The 13,207-nt window shown below is 37.5% G+C and overlaps 1 pseudogene; it reads right to left on the reverse strand.

Annotated features, from left to right (window-relative positions):
• Positions 1-225: 225 nt before the first annotated feature.
• Positions 226-9,732, reverse strand: LOC124975358 (5'-AMP-activated protein kinase subunit beta-2-like; annotated as a pseudogene).
• Positions 9,733-13,207: the final 3,475 nt, after the last annotated feature.

A 13,207-nucleotide genomic window follows, 5' to 3' on the forward strand; every position in this document is an offset into this window, starting at 1 on the left:
CAATTAAGTAGGTGGCATAAATGTTCTAGCCACCCAAAAAGAAACTGGGAAATAAAAGAGACCATTCAATCACTGGACAAGTCAGTTAGCCAGAACACAGACACAGAGAATGAAATTAAAAACAAATGACCCACTGGCTAAAATATAAGTTCTTCTTAACCATTACTGTCACCTTTAGGTAAAATGAAGTAGCTGAGCAAGTAACCACTGCACAACAAGTTACTCTTAGCCTTTCATGTAGCTGAGATATGAAGAACAAAGGACACCACTTGCTTTAATAGATAATGCATAGAGATGTTTCAGCATAACATGGGTGGGCTCAGGAAGTATGGTTGGATCACACTAAGATACAAAAAAATTAAAAATAATTACAGTAGTTGTATGGACAAACCATCAGCTTAGTCTTTCTCAGAACTTTCTGGGATTGTTAAGAACACCTTATCTTTATTTCCTTTCAATAGTGTATCTACTCCAGTATGTAACAATAATACATTCTTATTACAAAAAATTTGGAAAATTCTGTATATGGCAGAAACCCTAAGCATCAAGATCTGCTAATATTAATAGAGCTAAAACAAAAATATTACCTATAACAACTATGGAAGATTTGCATTAAATGGCAAAAGTAATAATCTTAGTGAGAATCAATGAGAATAAATACAGAAGTCAATTTTATGCAAGCAAAAATTGTAACTCTTTTGCATATCCCCAAATGATAAGTATTCCTTATCTCATGTTGGAATAGAAATCTCAGAAATTGGTTCTAGAATACACTGTGGTCCTGGTTTTTTTTTTTTTTTTTCAGGAACAGAGACAACTATAAGCTTTGATTTTATTTCCTGAATAAGTTAACAAACCAACCTTGATAAAAGGAGTCTATAGTGCTATTCCTATGTATATGATTTATAATCTCAATATACCTTTATAGTAATCCCAACCTCTAGAATTACTTAATTTTGGCCAAATTAATCCTACAGTTTCCCAGATCCTCCAACAATATTCTCAGAATACTCACAGAAATTTTAGTGTCCTTGTTAAGAATAACTTGAAGTAGGAGAGGAGGAAAGATGGCTGGGGATTTGATTCTCTCTTCAGATCAAAATACATATATTTCTTGACCATTAGGTCCAGGGGGTGACCTGGAAAGATCTAAAACATATTTCCACAAACATGAGAAAAAGTACAAAAATTAGGACAATGCATAGAAAAAATACGTGGTCACTAATATTAAATATAGAAGTCATGGATCAAAACTTTTAACCCATTGGGTCTACAAGTGTCAAGTAGTGCAAGGAAAAAATTGCCTAACATGGAAACAAGATTCCATGAAGAGGAGAGGGGTCATAGACTTGAGTTAAGGAAAGAGCTACCCAATTTATCAGCTTTACAACCTTGAAAAATACCTTTATCATAATTTCCTCATCCATAAAAATAAAAAGAATCCTTGCCCTATTTCCAATGTTATTGAGGAAACTAAAGAGATAATGAAAGTGAAGAGGCCTTGCAAACTTTCAAACAAGGTGAACAAGTTAGATTTCATTTTCCCCCCACCCAAGTAACACATAACAAGGTTACAAATTCTATGATTTCTGATACTACAATGACTGCAGCAATAAGAACAAGAGCTATGTAATAATCATTAGGGAAATGTAAATCAAAACCACAATAAGATGCCATTTCATACTCACTAGAATGGCTATAATTAAAATGACAAACTAATGAATACTGGCAAAGATGGAGAAGCTGGAACTTTCAAACTACAGTAGTCCCATTGCCAGTGGGAATCTACAATAGCATAGCCACTTCAAAGAGTTAAACAGATAGTTACCATGTGACCCAATGATTACATTTCCAGGTATATATCCAAGATATATGTGCCCACGTGAAAACTCGTATGTTAATGTTTATAATACCAAAAAACAGAAACAATGTCTATCAATAACATAAACAAAATGGTATGATTATACAATGGAATATTATTGTGTCATAAATGGATTCATGTTTCAATATGAATGAACCATGAAAACATTAAGCTAAGTGAAAGAGTCTCACAAAAAATGCCATGAATAGACAAATCCATAAAGACAGAAAGTAGACTTGTGGTTGATAGTAGTATGAGAGAGGAAGAAATAGAAAGTGACTGCAAATGGGTACAGGGTTTCTTCTGGGGATGAAAAAATTGCTCTGGAACTACTGGTAATGTAACACATCTCTGAATATACTAAAACTTATAAAACTAAAGAATTTAAAAGGATGAATTTGATGGTATGTAAATTATACTTCAAAAATGGAAAAAAATAATGCATCCTAGAAGGAAAAATTTAACAATAAAGAAAACTGATTTTGTTTAAAGATTTAAAAAAATGTTTTATAGTCTCCAGTGGAAGATTATAATAGTTCATTTAAAGAACTGATTTCAGTTAAACATATATGAAGAAAAAGCAAAATTAATAAAAACAGTGATATTTTATAATATCTTAAAAACTTTCCAAAGCACATCCAGTTATTATGTCATGTAATTCACAAAACACTACTGGGAAGTACACAGAATAGTTTTTTTTTTTTTTATTTCCTTATCATAATCATCATCCAAAAAAAATACAAATTGTTTAAGTAACTGGCTACACTAAACTTAGTGCAAATTAAGACCTAATAAAAATGTATTCTAAGGCTTACCAGAATGGATTGGGAAATTAGGTGAAAGAAGAAAGTGAGAAATATCAAAAGTATGCTGGTCTTCTCTCTGTATAGTTATGATTGACTATTATTCATTGGTTGTTTTGCCAATAATAATGCAAAAATATAGTGGGCTGGGGAGATAGCTCAGTCGGTAGAGAGCTTGCCTTGCAAGCACAAGGCCCTGGGTTTGATCCCCAGCAACGCAAAAAACAAACAAACAAACAAACAAAAAATACAGTTAACAGTGGTGTCATAATTTAATTTGGTGTCTTTAAACCTTTTAAAATCTCTGCCTGCCAGTCAAAAAGAATGTCTAGATTAACTTTCAGAGCTTATATAATGAAAACATTATTATCCAAAATTTTCTAAATAATTATTATACTATGCAGTTTTAGAAACAGCATGTCACCCTTAAGCCCTGTGATTATTAATATGCTCCACTTCAGGACTTGTGATTGCTGAAAAACACTGAGTCCAATCCCTGATTTTACTCTTATGGAATACAGAACCAAAAGAATTGAGGGCCTTGTCCACAATGGTAAAACTACTTTGTAGCAGAGGCAGGTTTTGAACTCAAAGAGAGAATGCTCAGTGTAAATACAGCACACAGTTCCTTAGACAGGCATGGCTCTTACTGTAAAGTAGCAAAACAGTAATTATGAATATGATTTGGAGAATATTTGCATTACTGACATAGTAAATTAAGTAGAGATGAAGGTCTTGGAAAAAATAATATTATAGGAAATGAAAGGGGCTGAGGATAGAGCTCAGCTGGTAAAGTGTCCTTGCAAGCACAAGACCCTGGGTTCAATCTTCAGCACTGCAAGAAAAAAAAAAGAAAAAGAAAGAAAAGTATATAGAGATCTTTTCCCATTCCAGGGAATTTTTTAAATCAAAAATTTACAAAATTTTGATTATATGCAAAATAATTGCCTGATATTTTGTGTGTGGTTGTTTTTAAAGACACTTTTCCCCAATGACTACTCTACTTGTAGGGTCTCATAAAACTACAGAACTGCCAACTGATTTATCGAACTGGCAGATTAAGCTGAGGCATCTTAGTAAGACAAACCAGTCACATCTAGTCTCTCCTGGGTGATACCACCAAAGGTCAATGGAAAACTTGAAATATTACTAGAAACAGTTTTCAAACAATAGGCTATAGTCCACTAATAGACTGTAAAAATACAATAGCAGTCACATGCTGTGGCATAAGCCTGTAATCCCAGTGACCCAAAAGGCTGAGGTAGGAGGATATCAAATTCAAGGTCAGTCACAGCAACTTAGTGAGAACCTGTTTCAAAATAAAAGTTTTGTGGTTATGGCCCAGTTGGTAGAGGGTCTCTGAGTTCAATTTCAGTACCTAAATAAATAAATAAATAAATACTTTTAAAAAACAGAAAAGAATACATCACGGAGAATAAAGGCAAACTTTATACCATACATTACATTTCTGTATATCTGTTATGTGTGTATTGGGCTGCAATGCAAAATAAATGTCTTACTGTAGATACTTGGTTAAAAGGTTAAAGTACACTAGACTGAGACTTTTTGGTATAAAGAACAGGATCTAAATGTTTATATAAGAAATATGGGCACATATATAAAGGATTCAGAAGATTCATGAGAAGAAATGGAAATAAAAAACAAAATTAAAAGATTACTTTAAAGAGGGAAATTTAAAAACCACTTCTGGGTTACAAGAAAGACAAGGCAAAAGAGAGCAAATATTATAAAATTACCTTGACAAGATGTCTCAGATCTTTCCATAGAATCTAGTTTTAAAGCATCAAACACCTCAAAATAAGATTTCTTGACATGGGTCAAATTGCTAATCATGCCAAGTTGACTGGTAACCATAGGCTGAAACAATAAGCAGACAAAAAAATTCTTGAATTCCATTTTGGAATCCCTCTCTTCCACCCATCCTCCTCTCTGCATCTACTAAAAGTTACAAATGATCACACTCAGCATCTCCATCTTTTATCAAGAGAAATCCTTTAGGGTAAGGGAACTGCTTACCATCAATTCAGAGAGCAATGATAGTTAAAATAAGGCTGCTAAGTCATGGTGACCTTTGGAGATCAAAGCCTTACCTCTGATGGATCATGAATCCACTGTCCAACCACAAAAATCTTGTATTGTTTCTCTCCCCACAGGGAAATCCGAGATGGCAATGAAGTCATTATGGCTGTAGAAGAAAACATAAGGTCAGTCAAGTTCTTTTAAGAAGACAGAATATAGAAAACCAAGTGCTAATTATAGTATTATAACAATAAATTCCCATATCCCTAAGCCACTGTGTCCCTTGTGTAAAAAAAATAATGTATTCATCCAATCTCTTTATTTACATTATCTGGACATATGTTTCCAACCCTTCAAACAACTTTGGTTCTTAAGGCAATGCCTAGAAAAAAAAGTCAATGATCTCCCAAAATGGTTCATCTTGGTATAAATATTTTGCTCTAGGAGAACATATCCCTCAAAAGTTTAAGTACCTTAACAGATCTGGGATATAGGAGTTCTTAAGGTACTTTCCATATTTTGGTGAACCATTACCATAAAATGACCTATCTGGTTGTCTGGGCCATTCTTGTAGTCAGTTAATTCATCATTGCTCTGCAAGTACTGCATAACACTACCACCTTGAATTTTACGGTGCATTTTGCTTTAGTGCAGAAGTCACAGCAACAGATTCTGTCAGATACAGGCTTCCTCCAAGCATAGAAAAGACCTGTGAAACACAGTCCTAAAGAATACACTCACAAAGGTATTATAAATTTCTTTGAGGTAATGATATTCTAAGTAGTGAAGCATCTGACACACAATGAGGTTAAAAACCAATGCCATAGATACTAAGTGGTCACAGAATAGGACATAATCCAAAGAAAGGTTCTAGTGGGTGGAGATGGGAAGTCCAGTCTGTTTAGTCTTATTAGAAAGGATAACAGGTCAGGCTCTATTCCTGGACCCCTCAGTCTCAACCAAAACACTTACCTTCACCTCTTAATCAGTAGAATTTTGGTGCTCCAGTTGCTGAAAGACCCAGAAATGAAGAACTCCTTGCCTCCTTCAGACCAGCAGATAACAGTAGGGTGGGCCTGCTGGGTGGGCTTTATGGAGTCATCCAAATCCTGCTGCCATGATACAAACTCTTTTTTACCAGGGAGCTGTAAGAAGGAGTAGGTTATCCCTAGAATAAATTGGGTCCCAAGAATTCTTAAAAATATTCTTCTTCTTAGAGTAGAGAGGGGTGCTAGACTTCAGCTAAGGAAATAAGCCTTAAAATTAGATTAAATCAGATTTTTAGAAACCATAGAAAAAGAACTCATCTTGAACCCAAAATGGTCAAATGGCTTATGATCAAGTGTTGCATAAATCATAGTCTAACATTTGAGTTTGCATATATTACTTACCCTTTCAGAACCTCAAGACTGTCCTTTAAAAAAGAAAAGAAAAGAAAAAGAAAACCCTTCTCCCTACTGTCAGTTTAATTCATAGGCAGGCAATTATAACATGCTACTGAGTACCTTTTAAGAGAGAGAAAATAATAAAAACAAAAGATGGCTATATTTAAAAAAATTAAGTCAGGTATATATTTTTCACAAGCAACTATAAACAGCCCTCAATTATCAACTGTAAAGAAAGTTACAGATACCAAACTTCATAAAAAATGTATAAACTCTATTTTAGCTAATAAGTCACACAAAGAAGGGACATTAAAAATTTAATATTAAAGGTCTGAGGAAGTAGTTCAGTGTCAGAGCACTTGCCTAGCCTATGTGAGGCCCTGGGTTCAAGCCCCAGAACCACAGATTAAGCAGTTAATTAATTAAAATAAAAAAAACAAGATCATTGATTTTATAAAATGGAGAAATGGTGGGAATGTAGCTTAGTGGTAGAGGACTTGGCCTAGCTAGTGAGAGGCAGTCCTAGAGCAAAAAAGTGGTTATGAAATCACACTTGCTTACCTATGACAGGTTTATTCTACTTGAGGTATAGGAATGCAAATTTGGCCCCTCAAACAGCAAAAGACAATAAAAGCATTTTCCTTTAACAAAAACAATTATATAATCAAATAAATTTTGCAGGATTTTGAAAAATATTAACTCCTTAGATTTTTTTTTATTGCCATCCCTTTATACCAGTAGTTGGTAAACTGCAGCCAGTAAGCCAGGTGCTTTTATAAGGTTTTTACTGAAAAATAGCTACACTCATTTGTATGCCTATCATCTACAGTGTTTTCACATCACCATGGAAGCAGTTGTGAAAGACTGTATTATCCATATAGTCTAAATTATTTACTTTGTGGTCCCTTACAGAAAATAATTGCTAAACCCTGTCTTAAACTGGTAACAGGTAAAAAGGATTTTACACTGTTAAGTAAAGATATTACCAAACAAAATAAAGTGCATTAAAAAAAAAAGACTAGCTCATTTACTTAGAATTTTTTTGTGTGTAGTGATGGTGGGAAATGGAAAAGTCTACTTTATGTACCATCTCTTTCTATTCCTCAGAACTACAGTCTGAGAAACCAGGCACATAATCTAAAATAAAATTCAAGGTCTGGGGATGTAGCTTGGTGGTAGAGCACTTGCCTAGAAGACAAGAAGGCCTTGGGTTCCAGCCCCAGAAAAACAGATTAATTACTTAATTATCTAAAAGAAAGCAAAAATCTGGAAAAAGAATTATGAAGAGGTTTTTATAAATATTAAAAGGAATTAGCATAAGAGAAAACCTAGTATCCATATTCTAAAAGCAATGCATTCTGTCTGACTGGCTGCATTAGACTGAAATTTTTGCATATGCCTAAGAATAACCTAAGATTCTGATTCAGACATAGGATCTGAGAATCTATTTTTAAAATAATCCCAGATAAGACTGTGATTATGTTAAAAGAGAGGAAAAAAACCTCATCTTTTGAGGTACATCATAATTTGTTATAACATGGAATTTGCTTCAAAAAAATTGGTGGAGGAATAGTAGATTAGGGTATGGATGATATACATTCATTCATGCTTTGATCAATCTCTAAACTTGGTGAGAGGTACACAGAGTTCATTATACTGTTCTCACTACTTTGTAAATGATTCAAATGTTCCATAAAGTATTTAAACAAATCTCAGGTGATTCCAATACATAAATAAGATTGAGAACCATTAAATTAGTCTGCTGAAAAAGACTGGCATCCAATGGAGGCCCCACTGCCACTGTTTCTATCAATTATTTTACAACTTAGGATTTTTCATTTAGAATCTGAAAGTCACAAACTATTAATGCTCCAACATTTGGAGCAAAGACCTTCCACTTATGACATGACATTTCTGTGGTAGGATTTGAATGCAGCTGACTAGAAAAAAGGTTGATTACTTTAAGTAAAACAGCAGAACCACTGATAAAAGAGAAAAAACAACAATTAAAATTACAGTTTGAAGAGGCTTTAGTAAAATACGGAGGGAAGAAAAGGGTCAGTCAAAAACCCTTAGATTTGAGTGGGACCAAAAGAATTATATGAACCATTTTCTTATTTTCCAAATGGCAAGATTGGAGTGAGGGAAACAATGATCCAGAATAGGCCCCAATTCACACAGAACAATTTGGCTTTAATTCAGGACGCCAATGACTTCAGCCATGGTTTGACAAATACAGTGTACTTAAATCCTGAGTCATTGATGTAGGAAAAGGGGTAAAAATACAATGAGGTCAATCACCTTGGGAAATCTTTAAAGAAGTAAATACAGATGACTGGGTAGGCAGGCCACATGATGAGGAAGAAGTTCTGAGTTGGGAGAGGAAAGAAAGGAATGGAGAAAAAGCCCCATGAAATGCCCCTTTCCACCACTCTTATTTCTCCCTCTATGGTGATGTTCTCAACTGGGATCCAAAAAAAAAAAAAAAAAAAAATGCATAGCATCCAAATTCCATGAACTACTGCTATGGAAATAAAACTAATTTTTCTCTAAATCCTCAAACCTGTCCCCCAACTGCCTCAATCCTTCCATTTTTCTATTTCACCCCTGAACAACCTACCAGAAAGAATTAAATGTATTTGTGCTGACACTTCTAAGTTATTAGAAACATTAGGATGGTAATCACATTGCTATCAGCTCCATCTGTTTTTTCTGTTAGGGGGGAACACAATTGACCTCTTCCTGTAACTTCTTCAATTGAAAGCAAGGTTTTCAGGGAAGCAATGAATTATTGCTTTTAGGTTAAGGAAAAATTTTGAAGAACTACTGTGGAGTGGAGCTATCTGGGAATCACTGGCTCTCCCACTTGAGAAGCTGGCCTGGAAGCACAGTCAACAAAACTACAAAATATAGGACAAAAACTGAACAGTCAATTAAATAATGCCCTTTATTGATCTCCAAGTCTAGGCACAAGTATTCTAGTTAATAAGTGGTGGGTGCTCACAACCATGCCAAAGGGGAGAAGGATCCAAAGTGCAGAGTTCCTAAAAGAGCAAAAAGGATCCAAACAGAAAATTCCAGGAAAAAAATTTCACTTAGCCATTTCAAGGAAAATGTAAGCAACTGAGTTAGGACCAGCAGCTCAAACAATCTACCCCCTCAAGTATTCCACCATAGCTTACAACCTATAAATTATTAGAAGAACCAAGGATGGTGAGGGTGGGAGAGGTATCTATGGTCCCTGCCCTAAATATGTGGCTCAGGTTTGATCAAACCACCAAGAAAACAAGAACTCCACATCTGCCTTATATTGAGGGGGCACCACAAGAAGAATTTACGATCCAGCCTCCCTCCCTGTAATATCCTTTTAATTAAAAAAAAATCCCTTAACCTAGTTTAGGGTGATGAAAAGGAGCCAAGGAAAGGAGGAGGAGTCCGGAAGCCAAGCAGCAGCTGCACCGCCACGGTAGGGGGCACAGAGCCAAGTACCTTGAAGTCCAGCAGGCTGAAGACGCCTGGGTCGCTGGTGCTCCCCACTATGATCTTGTGCTCCTTGCCGGGTATGGCGGCCATTGCCCTTCGTGCACGCAGCCTAGGCGCCATGATGCTCCCCAGACACCCGGTCACTGGTGGTGTTTCCCATGGCTGCAGCTCTATTCAGGGGCCACTTGGTGCAGAGTTACACCCGGCGGGGAACAAACACCCCAGCGGCCTGCGTCAGGGGTATCCTGGCCCTGCCTCTGTGCCTGGGGACCTGGGAAGGGAATCCCCACCACAGAAAACAGTGCCCCATGGTCCCCAACCTCCCAACCTACAGGGGCTCCCACAAGCCCCACCCCGTCTCCTGCCGCACCCACTCTGGAAACCCGCCCTTGGGACTCCCCCGCAGTACTGCACCCACTGCTGCACCCTGATCAACTCCAGCGATGTGCTCCCTTTTCCGGGGACCATGGGCCTGCTGACCATTGGGCAGGAAAGACCACAAAGATTATTAAAATTGAAGTCGCACCCGGGGCCAGGGACCTGGGTTTCTTCCTAAAATGGCTACAAGGCCCGTGGCTCTAGGCCACTCCCATGCGATCCTGCCACCCAACACCACAGCTCTCCAGCATGCCCTTCTCTCTAGCTGTCTCTGGCACCTTCAGCACTGCTCAGGGTCGCTGGACAGTGACCGCCCCATGGGTATTCCATGCCTGAAGTGCCAGAGCTGTAGTGCGCTGCATGGTGAGTGGACAGCTCGGAGGACGCCAGGGGCTCAGTGCCACAGGACCAGTGCAGCTTTCTCTATGACTGCCTCACATGGCCTCAGGTGTGCCTAAACATTTTATGAGTCGCGTCTCTCTGAGGGGTGACCAGGAGAGGAATAATACCATGGACTTCACCTCCAGGCAGAAGGAAGTAGACAAGGTTAGAAGCTGATACTGTGCAAAGCCACAGGAAGGACTAGTCAGTCCGAATTGGGGTCCTGGGGAATAATTTGAGATGGAGTGTCTAATAGTACATAGACCCTGACAAATTATTGAATTTTTAGGAGAATGATCTTATAAACTAAGAAATCACATTTTTGCAATGATTAACTCCAGAAGAAATAAATTCCAAAAGAAAGAGCAATTAAAAAAAAAATTAGAAGGCACACAAAATGTATAAAAATGTCACAGACATGCCATCCAGTGGAGTCAATTTGGCACAGGAGACAAACGAGTAGCGAGACTCTTGAATTCAGAACAGTTTATTGTGGATTCAGGAGAACCTGGAACCTGGAACCTGGAACCTGGAACCTGGAACCTGGAACCTGGAACCTGGAACCTGGAACCTGGAACCTGGAACCTGGAACCTGGAACCTGGAACCTGGAACCTGGAACCTGGAACCCCGCCGCTCAAAGAGAGCTGGCTTATATCCCGTCCAGGAGGCGTAGGGTAGGGCTGACGCCAATTATGCAAACATTAGGTGAGGAGTTCGATGTCCAATCACGGTAAAGATCAAAACAAGCAGGCACAATCAGGAGCACCCGGGAACACATGTGCATGCATTGTGTATGAAGACTTAATTGAATACGGCCAATGACAAAACACCTGAGTGTACTTATGTTAATTAAAATCCTCACCACCGATGTGATCAAAACAACCTCTGACTGACTGTCAGGTGCCATCTTGGCATAGTCCGCATTGCATAGCCCCCAACAACAGACAATTCTAGGTTTTGGAGGAATCAAAGATTTTATGATAATGGGACTTATCATTTTCTATGAGAAACTTTTATTACTCAATATGTTATATACACAGACCAGTAGCATTCATGTATCACCTGGGAGCTTGTTAGAATCGAAGCAGGATCCAAGGTCCCATCCTCAAGTACAGAACCAGAATCTGCATTTTAACAAGTGTATTTTAAAGTGTGAGAATCACTGCTTTGACAGCTGATAACAACATAGATCCAGATTTGATCCCTTTTCATATTCTGTACACACAATATAGATAATTAGCTTTCATTAAACATTTGCTGAGTGAAGAGTACAGGAATACTGCTCACTACATTTCTAACAAGATATGCCACTTAGGCATAGTGATGGGGAAGGCAGCCAAAGCTGGAGAACTCCATGTCACACAGGCCATGGTTTCTGAGTGAGTGGCACTGTTTGTTGTAAATTTCGTTCTTGCATTATGGAGATGAAAAATCTACTTAATATACACTGCACCCCACCATTCTTTGCTCTGTTGCTTTATGAATTCATCTTCTTTGCTTTATCATAAACAGTTTAAGGGAAGAGGTACAATTTTACCACAACTGCTTGCTCACCCCTCCAAATTCTTGACTGCCTGAGTACCTCCTTTTGGTTATCCTTACTTTTCCCCTCTCAACTCCAATTCCTTTGTCTTTCCTCAGGCACTCACTGGGGATTGAATCCAGGACTTATGTGTATGTGAGGCAAGCACTCTACCAACTGAACTATATCCTGAGCCTTGCTTCTTTTCTCTTAGAGAAAGAAAGGAACAGCAGTAAGGTGATTAGCTGACTGAGGAGAGGAGACAAGTATTTGAAGTTTGAACAGGTAGGAGGTGTGAAATAATCAACTAGAAGAATAGGATAGAGAATTGACTAGAAAACCTAAGTGTGAATGGCAGATTGTACTGAAGGTCTGGGTATGTTTGGTGGTTATGAATTAAGACAAGCCAATCCACCATAGTGGTATTTTTGTCTTACCACATTTAGCTTTTTGTGTGCAGGCATAAACCAAAGGTAAAATTTATACAAGCAGGTATGGAGAAGGGCAACAAAGGAGAGTGCATAACAGGGTGGGATTAAAATGCTGGGTGGTGGATTTTAAACCTGTTGTTCTGGGAAAAGAAGAGCAGATTGATGGAGGGGCCAGTGGAATCAAAGAACTGGCTGATGGCAGTAAGTACCAGAGGGAATGAGCTTAGTAGGTAAGAGATGGTTTAAAGAGTAGGAATTTGACATTGATATTTCAATGATGTTGCAGTTATTAGCATTGCTTTGATATGACCATAGGTGTAGGTAGGTGAAGTGAGATGGATCATAAAATCTTTGGAACAAGTTTATATAATTGAAAAATTAGATGAGAGAGTGTTAAAGACCCACATCAACATTCATTTCCTCTTCCTTTTCAATAACCTTGGTATGTTGCCTTTCTGTATAAACACACATTTCTTAACTTCCCAGGTAGCTAGATATGTGATTACATTCTTCCAGTGAGATCTAAGTGGAAATTCTATATGGAACTTCTGTTAAATCTTCTTAAAAGAAAGGGAGTGTCCTTTCATTTCTCCTCCCTTCTCTCCCTTCTATGTGACTGTTCAAAGAATGGCTGAAATCCAGCAGTCATCTTGGACCATGAGGTAGCTGAGAATAGTACAGCAGAAAAAAAAATATGAAATTGTTATGTATCAGTCTACCTCTGGACTTTTTATGAGAGGAAAATAAGCTTCAGTCTTGTTTACATCATTTTTTGGGACTTCTCAATTTTATATAACCAAACCTAATCCTAACTAATATGTTGGATTGATGAAAGTTATTACCTAGATACTAAAGTCAACTGCAGGAGCAGTTATGTTTACAGAGAAAGGCACAAAGCTTGATACTAAAATATTTACAGAAT

The sequence above is a fragment of the Sciurus carolinensis genome, unplaced genomic scaffold, assembly GCF_902686445.1.
Source record: "Sciurus carolinensis unplaced genomic scaffold, mSciCar1.2, whole genome shotgun sequence".
Taxonomy (NCBI): domain Eukaryota; kingdom Metazoa; phylum Chordata; class Mammalia; order Rodentia; family Sciuridae; genus Sciurus; species Sciurus carolinensis.